This window comes from Mandrillus leucophaeus, unplaced genomic scaffold (genome assembly GCF_000951045.1).
Source record: "Mandrillus leucophaeus isolate KB7577 unplaced genomic scaffold, Mleu.le_1.0 Scaffold235, whole genome shotgun sequence".
Lineage (NCBI taxonomy): Eukaryota > Metazoa > Chordata > Mammalia > Primates > Cercopithecidae > Mandrillus > Mandrillus leucophaeus.
In genome coordinates, this window is record NW_012102421.1 from 4,838,583 (window position 1) to 4,851,229 (window position 12,647).

The 12,647-nt window shown below is 38.6% G+C and overlaps 1 protein-coding gene across 2 annotated transcripts in view; it reads left to right on the forward strand.

The window, feature by feature from the left end:
• The window catches only part of SSX2IP (synovial sarcoma, X breakpoint 2 interacting protein), a 47,273-nt gene continuing 34,626 nt past the window's right edge, over positions 1-12,647 (forward strand). Inside the window, exons 1-2 of one of the 2 annotated variants that reach the window (XM_011982132.1) lie at positions 1-36; positions 9,792-9,841. The gene's annotated coding sequence lies outside the window, so the exon portion shown is untranslated. The remainder of the gene's footprint in view (positions 37-9,791; positions 9,842-12,647) is intronic. The other variant, XM_011982133.1, reaches the window with a different exon arrangement.

Here is a 12,647-nt window from a genome sequence, read left to right on the forward strand (position 1 = left end):
GTCGACCCGGGCCGCGCCTGGAGGAGGTAGTGGGAGGTAGGTGCTGGACCCGGGACCGCTCTCGCTGGCGTTCGCGGAGCTGCGCCCGCGAAGTGCTCTGACCCGGGGAGCCCCAAATCCTGCCTGGGATGGAGCGAGGGTGGCGCCCGGCGTCGGGGGACGAGCAGCGCGGAGACGTCGGGGAGGAGGGGATGGCCGATTTGGGGCTGCAGAGTCTCAGCAGCGGCCGTGGAGCATGCGGGGTTTGGCGATTTGCTAGTGCAGCCGCAAGAGGCAGTCTTCAAAACCAGTTGTTGGGTGGCCGGTGGCCGCTGCAGTGGAGGAGAGCCCCGATAGTGGTCCAGTAAAAAGTCGAGGGGAAGAATTTACATCATCCAAGAGGCAGGCATGTGTGAAAATACTTTGGTTTAGAATTTTATCATGAAAATACTTTGGTTCAGAATTTTGTAGTTAACGACAGTAAACTGAATTGTGAGCTCCCTGCACATTTTTTGAGCCTATGTTGTATGTTAATTGCCCAGTTAGGCAAATCGCTTGGGCCCAGGACATAGAATGTACTAAATAATTTGCTGTCTGCACGTATAATAAGGGAATCTTTAGATTATTTCCCAGTTTCAGAACCTATCGTTGTAAATGCCAAACTGCCATTTCTAGCAACGCTGATAAAGTTCTTGAATCTGAGAGAATTGAGATTTCTCTTTTCTGGACGCTGTAATAGGTTGATGATTAGAAAAGAGGGTGATTTAGAAGTGTAAGAGTGGAGGCTTCTTGAACTTCCTGGGCTCCCTAACAATTCAGATGAGAGTCAAGGTGTAGAGTTGGCTGTGGGTGATGGATGTCATGGAGCCTTTCATGGTTCCTGGGGGTTTGGCTTACTGTGGGGTAGAAGAAAATTCTGGTACTCCTACAGTTTGATCCTGAACTAGAAAGGTTGGTATGAGTTCACTCATTTAGGAGACTGAATAAAATTTGTAAAGAATTAGAAATTTGGAGAGAAAAATGCCTTTAAAGTTTGCGTCAAGGCATCTTGAAATTTAGAGGTTAGAGGTAGATTTATGAATTTGGATCCAGTCGGCAAAACTTGATCCATCAAATCTCTTTTCCTAAAACTATCAACCTACAGGCCTAGGAAGCTTAGGTTATTCATTCACACTAAACAAGTAAGGAAAGCTAATAGCTAATTTAACACTGTTTTGCCTGCTGTCAATGAAAGTCTCTCAAACAAAACGGTTCTTTGAGAAGAGGGTTAGGAACTGATAGTTAAAATGAAAGCTCTTTTAGTGACTGGCTGAGCCTCTTAGACCAAGTCATTTTGTACCTTTCCTTCCCTTCTCGTTCGCCAGCTGTACAGGGAAGATAATAAAGCTCATGGATTACGTAACGTGGGTGAGACAGCTTGAAGATAACTGTGAAGACTTAGTTATTCTAGGATGAAATGTGGAGATCTCCTCATAACACATTGTGCCTTGTGACAAGACTTGTTAAAGCACATTATGTTCTAAACATAATGAGGCAGATATATGAGAAAACTAAATGTTATGCTGAAATTGTTTGCTAAAGACCTCAAGTCTGGCACAATGTCCGATTATATACTTGGGATCTCCTAGTACTTGACAGTCTGCTCTTTGGCCAAAGCAGGCCGTGACACCGGTTTCATAAAGTAGGCGTTTGAGTGCCTTCTGTGTAATATGCACCTGGAGAAATTAGGTGCATGAGAAGACACCGCCCCAAAATTGTGTGATTTTAATTCATTTCACATGCTTAAGTTGGATCGATTTCAAAGATTTTTAAGGTTTTTTTCCATGTCTTTTACAATAGCTGTGAACATGCCTTATTGGTTTCCCCATTTGCTCATGACACAAAGAGGTTTTAATACAGTGTGGGTTTGTTTTGTGGCGTTGGTAATGGCGATATGGTTAGCTAGTAGTGAAGGTACAAGTTATCTTGAATTCATGAGTTTATGGGATGAGATAGAATAGAGAAACGCACCATTCATTATTAGTAATGAAAAACATCCTAGAATCGTGCCTTTTGATTGTGGGCCAATGTTATATGTAGAACCAACAGATTTACTAAATTACGCTTTAATAATTCTTTCAATAAATATTCATTAAACGCTTAGTAAGTGGCTACTTGCCTGACCTGAGGTTAAAAAGATGAGTGTTGCCTTGAGGAATTTGTATTCTGGAAATTATCAACATAGTGAAGGAGAGAGCAAAAAAACCTCACAAAAAGCAAATGTAGGAAGGCTTTCGAAAAGAATGAGAATTTCAGCTGTGTCTGGCAGAGGAAGTGGAGTTCATCAAGCAGCTGGTGCATTCTGCGGCAGTGTACAGTTGAGGAGTTACAGGTGGCTTGGTAGAGTTGGACCAGGGTGGGGTTGCCATATTAATAAGGCTGTAGAACAGTGCTGTGAACATTGACCAGTAGGTTACAGGGAACCTTCAGAGGGTTTTATGAAGGGGAATTATATTTGATTTTTACTTTAGAAGGATATTTCCACCAAAACCAGCATTTTGAGTGATCCAAAATGTATTGAGCATAATCCAAATAATATCTGAAAGACAGGAGTCTCACACAGCAATTAGACTTGAGGTATATTTTGCTGAAACCCTCAGAAACTGTAGAAAAGCAGAAATAATTATACAACAGACCTTTCTTGAGTATCTTCTACTTTTAAGACTGGAAGAATAGGGATACAAATTAAATAAGATACTTCCCCATTTTCAAGCAACCTGCATTCAGTAGGAGAAATAACACAATTATGCAGTACAGAATCTGGGTGTCAGACATAAAAATGTCAGATTCTAGCAATGTAGGATTCTGAGATGAGAGAAGAAATAGTCTTTCAGATTAGGAAAAATAAGTTTTTAAATAGAAATTAAACTACAAGCAGTTAAACATTCAGAGCAATCGTAACTACAGTTCTCGTCTTTTAACTCTTGCTTCACACATACCCTTTTCTCATATTCTCTTGAGTCACATTTGATCTACCATACTACTAGCTATGTGATCTTGTGCCCTGGTTGTCGCATTTGTGAAGGATGATAACAATACCTACTTCGGAGGGGTGTGATTAGAAAAATAGGTTAGTATCCAGAACAATGCCTGGACAAATAGCTCATACTTATTGAGCACTTAATATTTCTACTTGATATAAAAATGCTGTAATTGAATAAGAACTGACTTTAAAGGCAGGATTTTTTTTGTCATGTTAAATCTATCCATGAGCATCTAATAAAGCCTGTACATTCAGAGAAACTAACATTCTTTTAAACTCAGATTCTTGAACAAGTGATTTTCCTTTTATTTGGTGATCATCTTTCTGAAGTCTGATTTTCATTTTTAGCCCTCAGCTTTGTCATTAAGTCACTAATCACCAAATCCAACACATTTTTTAAATTCAAAACCTGCCCGTTCTATGGCATTTGCTGCTGTGTATCACCCTTCCTCTTTAAATCTCTTCTCCCTTGGCTTACCTGAAGTCCGTTTCCCCATCTCTTTGTATCTCTTGCGTCCAGGTCTCCTTCACTTGCTCATGTTGATGTTCTTCGGAGTTCGTTCTTCTGCCCCTTTTTTCTTTATGAATTTCATCTATCTAAACGTGCTCTGATGTCTTGTGAGTTCTAGGCCTAGAGTTTAGCCCCGTGTGAATGTCTCATGAGGGCATCTCCAAACCCAGTAAGCTGCACAAAGCTCATTATCTCCACACATTTGCCCAAACCCAGTTTTACTAACCTTACTCCTCTGTTCCCTTTATCTAAATGACACAATTATCTGTCAGGAGCCAAAGACAGGTTTTTTACATGGGAGAGTAAATGCCTCCCTTTTGTATACTTGTCACCATGTCCTGTCAGTCCAACTTCTGAGTTATTTCTTACCTGTTCTTCGCTATCCTCAGTCACTGACTGAGTCAGCCATCTGGTTCCTGACCATTAATTGCCCAGTTTACTATAATATCTGTCTCAAATATTTTTTTCAGATTATAAAAGTATTGTATGCTTTTTGTAAAAAAAAAAAAAAAGATAAAAAGCAAAAAAGTATTTAAAGTATGTATAGTTCTTGGCATACAGTGAGCACTGAATATATTTTTGTGCCACAGTGCTAAAAAATATAACTTATTTTGCAAGCATTAAGTTTGGAGGAGTTTTGTAGAGAAATATTGTTCTAAAAGAATTGTAGGACTAAATACGATTTTAAAATCGTATAGAGAGCCTAAATAGTGTCCAGTAGGTACTTAAAATTCAAGATGGGTTCCAGCCACTGCATATACTTTTCATTTGCCTGTTAATTGTAGTCTGGTTGTGGTTTCCTGTCTGAAAGGTGTCTCCTTCGATTTGATTCTCTATTCTATAGCCAAATTTTAGGAATATCTCCCTGCATAGGATCTAGACTATAAAAGCAAGCCATCATCATAGAAATAATCTGTAAGTACAACCCATCATTAGCCATGTTGTTTTGTAATGAGGCGATAGGCTCAGAGAATTGATATCATTTGCTCAGCATATTTGTTGAGTGTCAGGAGGAAACCAGGCCTGTGAGGCTTTGGAATCATAAATAGCTAGTTTTTAGTATTTCCAGGTTGAAAAGCTGGATTTTATTTCTGTCTTCCAGGTTTGTAACTGTAAGTTACCTAATCTGTTGCCTCAGTTTCTTCCATCAATAAACCAGTGCTATCTTTACTTCTTCCTTGGGCTAGTGTGAGGGTTAAGTGGTACAACTGATGGAGCCCCATCTGGCATGCATTAGGTGCTCTTGAATTCATCATTAGCTTCTCTCCTACCAGTTTCACATAATTAGCTAGTACAGGAGTTACTAACTTGCCATCCGTGGATCCTTTGCAAATGGATGGCTTCATAGATCCTCTGAAACTCGAGCCCAAATTGCCTGTTCTTGTACTTTTAAAGGAAGAGGGTCATTGGCTTTGGGTTTTGGGGCCCAAAACATTTTAACCCCTGAGTTGACAGTAAGGCCAAGGACCCAGGGCTCTTGGTGCCTCCACAGTCAAACTGGGTAGAATTTAGAATTGTTTGAAATATTTGAGGAACATTATATATATGTATTTAAAGCATTTTAAAGGACTTCAGGTGTAAAGAATTAGTTTATATTCCTTGGCTCATGACACATTTGTTTAACTGGTGCATTTATAGTTTTAATAATACAATAAACACCACCTAACCCTCTGCATAACCCTATGGGCCCCTCCATTTCTTTTTCCTCTTTCCCTCACCTGAGGCAACTATTTACTGAATCCTATAGCCATCATTCCCTTGGTGTCTTTTAAATTATAGTTTTATTGCATCACATAATTTAAAACTGTATATGTTACATGCCCTATCTTCTGAACATTTTTATTATGTGTCACTGAAGTTTTCTGATTACTGCATAATATTCCATTTTGTGAATATGGCATAATTTATCCATTCTCCTGTTGGTGGTATATGGGTTGTTTCCAGGGTGATACTCTTGTGCTGCTCGCTATTGTGAAGAATGCTGCTGTTTATGTGCACACCTCCTGGCACACATAGGCAAGAGTTTCTCTTGGGTTTCACTAGGAGTGGACTTGCTGGGTTGTAGAGTATGTTAATAGGATAAATGAATGTTCAGCTGATGAACTATTTGTTTTTCAGAGTTTCCCCCATCTTCCAAGGTTTAATAAGCTGCTTATCCATTTACTGCTTTAGAATACTTTTATATCATTCTTGGAACCCATTTTGTGGGACCCATAGATAAGAATTCCTTTTTGATTTTCTCTAATTGAAAGTGCATATAAATAGAATGCTAATTTATATTGAACAACATTCTATAGAACACAGCAGTGATTCTCAAACTTCGTGTCAGAATTACGTGGAGGTTCTGCTAAAACACTGATTTTTCGGTCCTTCCACTAAAGCTTCTGAACTGTAGGTCTGGAGCAGAACTTGATAATTTGCATTTTTAACAAGTTCCCAGGTGATGTTGATGCTGCTGGTCCCAGGGTCATACATTGAGAACTATAACCAATGATTGAATTTGGGCTAAATCATTGAAAAAAATGATGGGTAGATTTATTAATTATGTTTGGTTTCTTTGTTATTTCCAATGCCTTTAGTAGATGTTATTACTATTTCATTATTTGAGGAGTGAAATACCAATAAATAGTAATTTAAAAATTTGATTTGGACTTCTTAGCTGACCTTTAACCTTAAAAGTTGATAGACTTCTAAAAAGTGACTCTTTTTTTCTTTTTTCTTAATAATCTTCTTCTAAGAATATGATTGCTGCTATTGCTGTGTGTACATTGGAAGAATTTGAAACTGATACACAGTTTCTAAATTGCCATGCTCTTGATTCATACCCTGAATCACCTTGCTCCTTCTCTGAGCTGTTACCAATCGAGATTAGATTGTAAGCCCTTCTAAATTGCAGCATGGCCAAAGTGTTGACTTGTCTATCATACTAAGACAGCAGCACACCTTACACTAATACGTCCTTGGACTTGGACATTTGTTCGGCAATCTCGACTGGGCTCCAACCTTGAATGAGTGATGATGCCTAGTACCGAAATGGAGTACAAAGAATATGCTGACAAGCTTGCCAACCAAGAACTCAGTTGAGGTGGTGGGAGAGAAATTGTATTCCTGTTAGATCTGTGCTGTAGTAGAGTTCATATTAAGTGTTCTAGAAGCACAAAGAGAAGGGATGGCAGTGCAGGGAAAGCCTGGCAATATATTTGCTAGATTTTTCAAAAATTTTTTTGAATTGTTACGTACAGAATTTAATATTTTATCTGCTTTTGTATAGTTCCCATTCTAGTTATTCAGTTGGCATAATTATTTGATTGTAACTTAGTTTCAGGTGAGGTGGTCAAGAAGAGAATACTTGTTCAGTTTGAAAAAGCAGCTTGAGGGGAGGAAGAGCATTAGGACAAATACCTAATGCATTCGGGGCTTAAAACCTAGATGACGGGTTGATAGATGCAGCAAACCACCATGGCACATGTGTACCTATATAACAAACCTGCACATTCTGCACATGTATCCCAGAACTTAAGAAAAAGCAGCTTGAATATTGTATACTCTCCCCCTCTCCTGTACGAAAGATAGTAGGGTGTAATGTGAAATGTGCTAGACTACCAGGGTTTGAATTTTGGCTTTGTCATGTTCTAACTCTGTGTCCTAGGTCAAGAAAACTCCAGGCTTCAGTTTCCTTATCTGTAATGGGGGAAAGTATTTGGATCATTGTAAGATTGAATAAGTTCGTACACATAAAATGCTTAAAAGTGTTCCAAGTAAGTGCCGCATGCTTAATAAATTATTGTTATTAAAATTAGGTAGAATCTCATTTGCTAAACATTGGGTTGTAAAGACAATGTGTGCACATTGTTATAAAAATGTGAAGAAAAGGCAGGAAGTGATGGCTCACGCCTAATCCTAGCACTTTGGAGGCTGAGGTGGGCGGATCATGAGGTCAGGAATTTAAGACCAGTCTGGCCAACATGGTGAAATCCCGTCTGTACTAAAAATACAAAAATTAGCAGGTACGGTGGCATGTGCCTGTAGTCCCAGCTACTCGGGAGGTCGAGGCAGGAGAATAGCTTGAACCCAGGAGGCAGAGGTTGCAGTGAGCCAGATCACACCACCGCACTCCAGCCTGGGTGACAGAGCGAGACTCTGTCTCAAAAAAAAAAAAAAAAAAAAAAAGTGAAGAAAAAATAATTTTAATATACAGAGCTGTACTCAATTCCATATTGGGTCCCATGAGAAATGTAAAAATCAAAAGATAATAGAACTGGAAATTCTTTAAAGGTCATCTAGTTTGACTTCATAATTTTACAGATGTGGAAACTGAAACTCAAAGAAATGATGACCGGTTCAAGGTTGCTCAGTACATAATAGAAATGTTGCTGAGAACCGTGCCCTCTGATGCTGCTCAGTCCAGTGCTCTCTCAGTAGCCTGTGCAGCTTCCCTGAAGTGACAGCACCCTGGAAAACGAACAGTTTAATTGGCAGCCAACTCCAAAACAGATGAAAACATTAGCAATAAAAAGTCAGTGTGTAATGGAATATCAGATGGTATACATAGATTAAGTCCCTACTGTGTTTAACTTTGTGAGCTGTTCTCTTGAAGCGGAAATGCACCTTCTTAGTTACATTCATCGAAGGTTGAAAGATTAAGAGCATTTGTTTTTAAAGAGAGTGTTAATAGTTAAAATTTCCCTCTGTCCTCCTACCAAGGTTGGATTGTTCATTAAGCCAGGGGTAGAGTCCACGTTTGCCAGGTCTGCCAGTACTCCAAGGGCTTTGCCCTTGACGATAGTTGGGGGAAAGTCTGGCCTCTGCATTTCTGTTTCCTGTCTTCCCGATGGGCCGGGTTCCCACAGACATTCCCACTGAAGTAAAGACTGCATTACCCTTGCTCATGAGTATGTGTGCATATGTAGAACAGGTGCTAGAAGTGTACTTGATTGGTGAGATTTGTCTTAGTTGAGATTTCCACTCAAGGGCAGGGATTGAGCTAAGAGTGCTTTCACACATTATCTCATTTAATTGTGCTTGAATTCTCTGCTGCTAAAAATTTTACAGAATAATACATGCTCCTGAAACATTCAAGCTGTATAAAGATATGCTGTGGAAGAGGTGAAAGCCCTGGCCTTCCACCCCTCCCTATACCCAATCATTCCATCCCCAGGAATGTCATTTGTAACAGTTTGTAACTTTTCCAGAACTTTCCCCTGAATATATAGGTAGTTTGATTTAACAAAAAATGGTGATCATACTGTTCTAATTAACCTGTAACTTCTTTTTTTGTGCTATACATGCAGATTTGCTTTAATCTTTAATAATCCCAGAATAGACTGGCTGTACCATATGTGTTGGTTTTTAACGGTTTGTCCATGATGGCTATTAAGATTGTCTCTAGTTTTTGCCATTTCAAATAATACTGCAATTCAACAATGTCCTCAATATATATTATGCCTGCTCTCTTATATGCCTAGAAGTATAATTGATTAGTGGGAAGATTTACACATTTCAAATATTTGTTAATTGTTAGAATTGCCCTCTAAAACAACAAACTACTGATCTCTGGTAAAGAGCTATTTCCCTTACATAATTGATTATCTTAAAAAACTCTAGGACATTTGTATAATTTTCTAACCAGTTTTTGCCTAACAGGGCTGTTTGCCGTTTTATTTTATGAATTTTTTATCACTCATGCCATTCTACCATTAGTTTTGGCGTTTGAGAATGGTGCCGTTTATCCCCGTTTTCCTCTGCTTATCATCATCATAATTGCCTTTTAAAAACATAGATTTTTTTCTTTGTATGAAAAACACATTCATTTATAGAAAATTTGGAAGACAGACAGTAAAGTTACATTTTTGTGCATGAAAGTACGTAAAGAAAGGAATGAAAGTCCTGCCCTTGCCTTTTCCCTATTTTTTAAGTTGGTTTTTCCTTGCAATTTTTTCTGTCCTTGTAAAAACTTCAGTGTTTATAGAGCAGAATTTATACCTGTACATATCTACTGACACTTGTTTTGTTTTTTTCTAAGGACTAAATAAGCTCATGTTAGATATGGTTTTGTAACTTTTTTACATTACTTAACAAAATATGGAAGCCTTTCCAAGAGTAAAATAGCTAATAATAGCTAGCATTTATTGAGCACTTACTGTGTACTCACGACCTTTTTTTTAAGCCCTCTACATGCATAAGCCTATTTAATAAAATTATGAAAGAAATTTGATAAATAAATTTACTATGTAACCACATAATTTTTTGAGGTAAACTGCTTTTACTCTCCTTTTGCAGATGAGGAAAGTGAGGCCCAGAGAAGATTTATGTTCAGGACCACTTAGTCTGTAAGTGTAGAAGCCGGGGTTTGGAACCAGATGGTCTGACTTCGGATTTTAACTCTTTTACTGTACTGTTTCTCATACTACAGCAATGATCAGTTCAAAGATATATAAGGAATTTAAAGAACAGCATGTAGCTCCCTGCTTTCTAAGCTGAGGATAGCTGTCTAATGGCAGATTTTGGCCAGGAGCTTCATTGAGATTATATCCCTCAACCCAGAGATACACATGAATTATTGTACCATAATTTGTGTGTTCACACTATTTTATGCAGTCTGAGCCCAATTGGGAGGTAGATTGAGTTCTGTCTTTACTGGTTCTTAAAGGAGTGGTGGTAGGAGATGCTGCTTCTTGAGCCCCTCACCCACTGAAGCAACAATGTGTGATGGTTAAGAGAATGGGCTCTGCAGTCCAGTGTGGGGTTGGGAGTTGGAATCCTGCCTCTGCCACTTGCTAGCTCTGTGATCTTGGGCAAATTAACCTCTCTGCCACAATTTCCTTATCTGTAAAAGGGAAAAAATAACAAAGTTGTTGTGAGGATTGACTTAATTATATACGTAAAGCATTTAGAATAGCTCCTGGCACTTGTGTTATTAAACCAGTATCCTGTGTCCTAGTTACAGTGTACTTAGTTTTCCACCTCTTACTCCATTAAATACCCACAACCTTAACAAGCAGATTATCATCACCCCGTTTTACAGGTGAGGAAACCATCTTGGAGAGAAAGTCTTGGAAATAAATGTTTTCGTCAAGATATGACCCAGTCTGTTGACCCAGGCCTCTGAGGCTTGCATTGTTTGCACTGTACTTTGCAACTATAAATCCTCTATTGACCACAAAACATCAGGAAGGCACATTATTAATATCAATTTTTGAGTTCGTACCATTCATGTATATTTAGATTTTTGAGGAAGAGTGTTTTTCTATGGAAAATATCTATGAAATTATACCACTCAGAAGAAATAATTTAGATTTTAAATTCGTAAAGAGTAGATTTTCTGAGAGGTTGGACTTAATGTTTCTGTACTGATGTGCGCATCTGAACAATTTTCAGGTGCAGAGATATTTCTAATGGAATTCAAAGCTACAGCCTCCTTTATAACAAAATCATAGTTGAAAGTGATATTACAGTTTTAAATAATTGTAATATGTCTAGTTTTTAAGAGTCAATACTGATAACTAAATTCTTAAATTTTAGGACTGAATTTGTAAGATAGGACTAATGTTGCAAGACTTAGTTTTATCTTCTTAACCTAACAGTCTGGTAACTCTAACATTGTGAGATTTTAGCAAAGACTTTAGTTAGCTCTATTTGTGAAAAATTCTGTGCAATACTTAGAAGCCCAGATGGTGTTAAGTTACCATGTCCCTGTGTAATGGAAAGCTATTATTTTCTGTCAACTGCAATTGTTTTAGAATTCTGAGTAGGTAGGCATTTGCACCTTCTCAAGTTTGAATTTCAAGTGAGTTTGAAAAGAACACTTAAAGTAGTGTACTTTGTGAGGGAAATCTTGTAATCAGGATACCGTGTTTCTGCGGAGCTCTCTTTCAGTTTGTGGCTGCAGAGATTTGGCGGTGAAGAGGAAAAGACAAATGGGAATTGAGAGTAATTCTTTTCTCTAAAGGATTGACTCTTCTTTTGCTACTTTTCCATTGCTCTGTTCCTTTATCCACTTCTGCCTGCCAGAATGAACATGTTAATTTGTTACCAGTTTTTGAATATTCATTGATTATGCCATCCTTTAAGTTTAGTGGGAGGGGATACAGAAATGTAAAATGTGTGGTACTGGAGAGTGTGGCTGGGAAAGATGAAACAAACCAAGTATGTGGAGGGCTTAGAGATTGAACTTGGTGGGCTGGAGTAGTTGGAGAAGGTTATGTGATGGGGACGATGGTTGTGCACTGTTTTGTAAAAGCATTAGTTTTGAGATAGGTGCGAGAAGAAAGCACAGGTGGAGGCACAGAGGCTGAGTGAGTGTGCCGTATGTGGGACTCAGTTCATATTGTGAACATTTACCGAGCACCTGCTGTGTTTCAGGTACTGTTGGCTACAAAGACGCATACGTTCCCTGCCCTCTAGAAGTTCATAAACTAGTGGGGAAAGCATCTAACCATAATAGTATGGAATGATTAATTGTAATACTGGTTGATATCATTGTTAAAAACCTGATCAGCGGCATTGGCATCATTTTTGGTTATGTTTCAGTAAATTATGGTGTAAGTTTTAGAAGGGACTCAGGAATTTCTCAATAAATTTATATATATTTAACATATGTACTTAAAAACTTGTATGAGTTATCTATTGCTTCATAACAAATTACTCTGAAATTTAGCAGCTTAAACAGCCAGCTTACAACAGATGAGTCAGGAATCTGAGCACAGCTTAGCTGGGTGCTCTGGCTCAGGGTGTCTCACTAGGCTGTCAAGGTGTTGGACAGGGCTGCAATGATCGCAAGGTTTGACTGAGGTAAAATCTAGTTCTAAAGTCACCTGTATGGCTCTTGGCAGGCCTCAGGTCCTGTCGACCTCAGACATCAGTTCCTTGCCACACGGACCTCTCATAGAGTTGCTTACAACGTGATGGCTTGTTTTCCCCAGGAAGAGGTATCTAAGAGGGCAAGGAATAAAAAACAACCTCAGATGGAAGCCACAGCCTTTTTATAACCTAATTTTGGAAGCGAAATCCCTTCACTTCTGCTATATTCTATTTGTTGGAAGCTAGTTAGTAAATCTAGCCCATACTCAAGGAACAGAATAACCCAAGGGCGTGTCCATCAGGAGGCAGAAATAACCGAGAGCCATCTTTGAGACT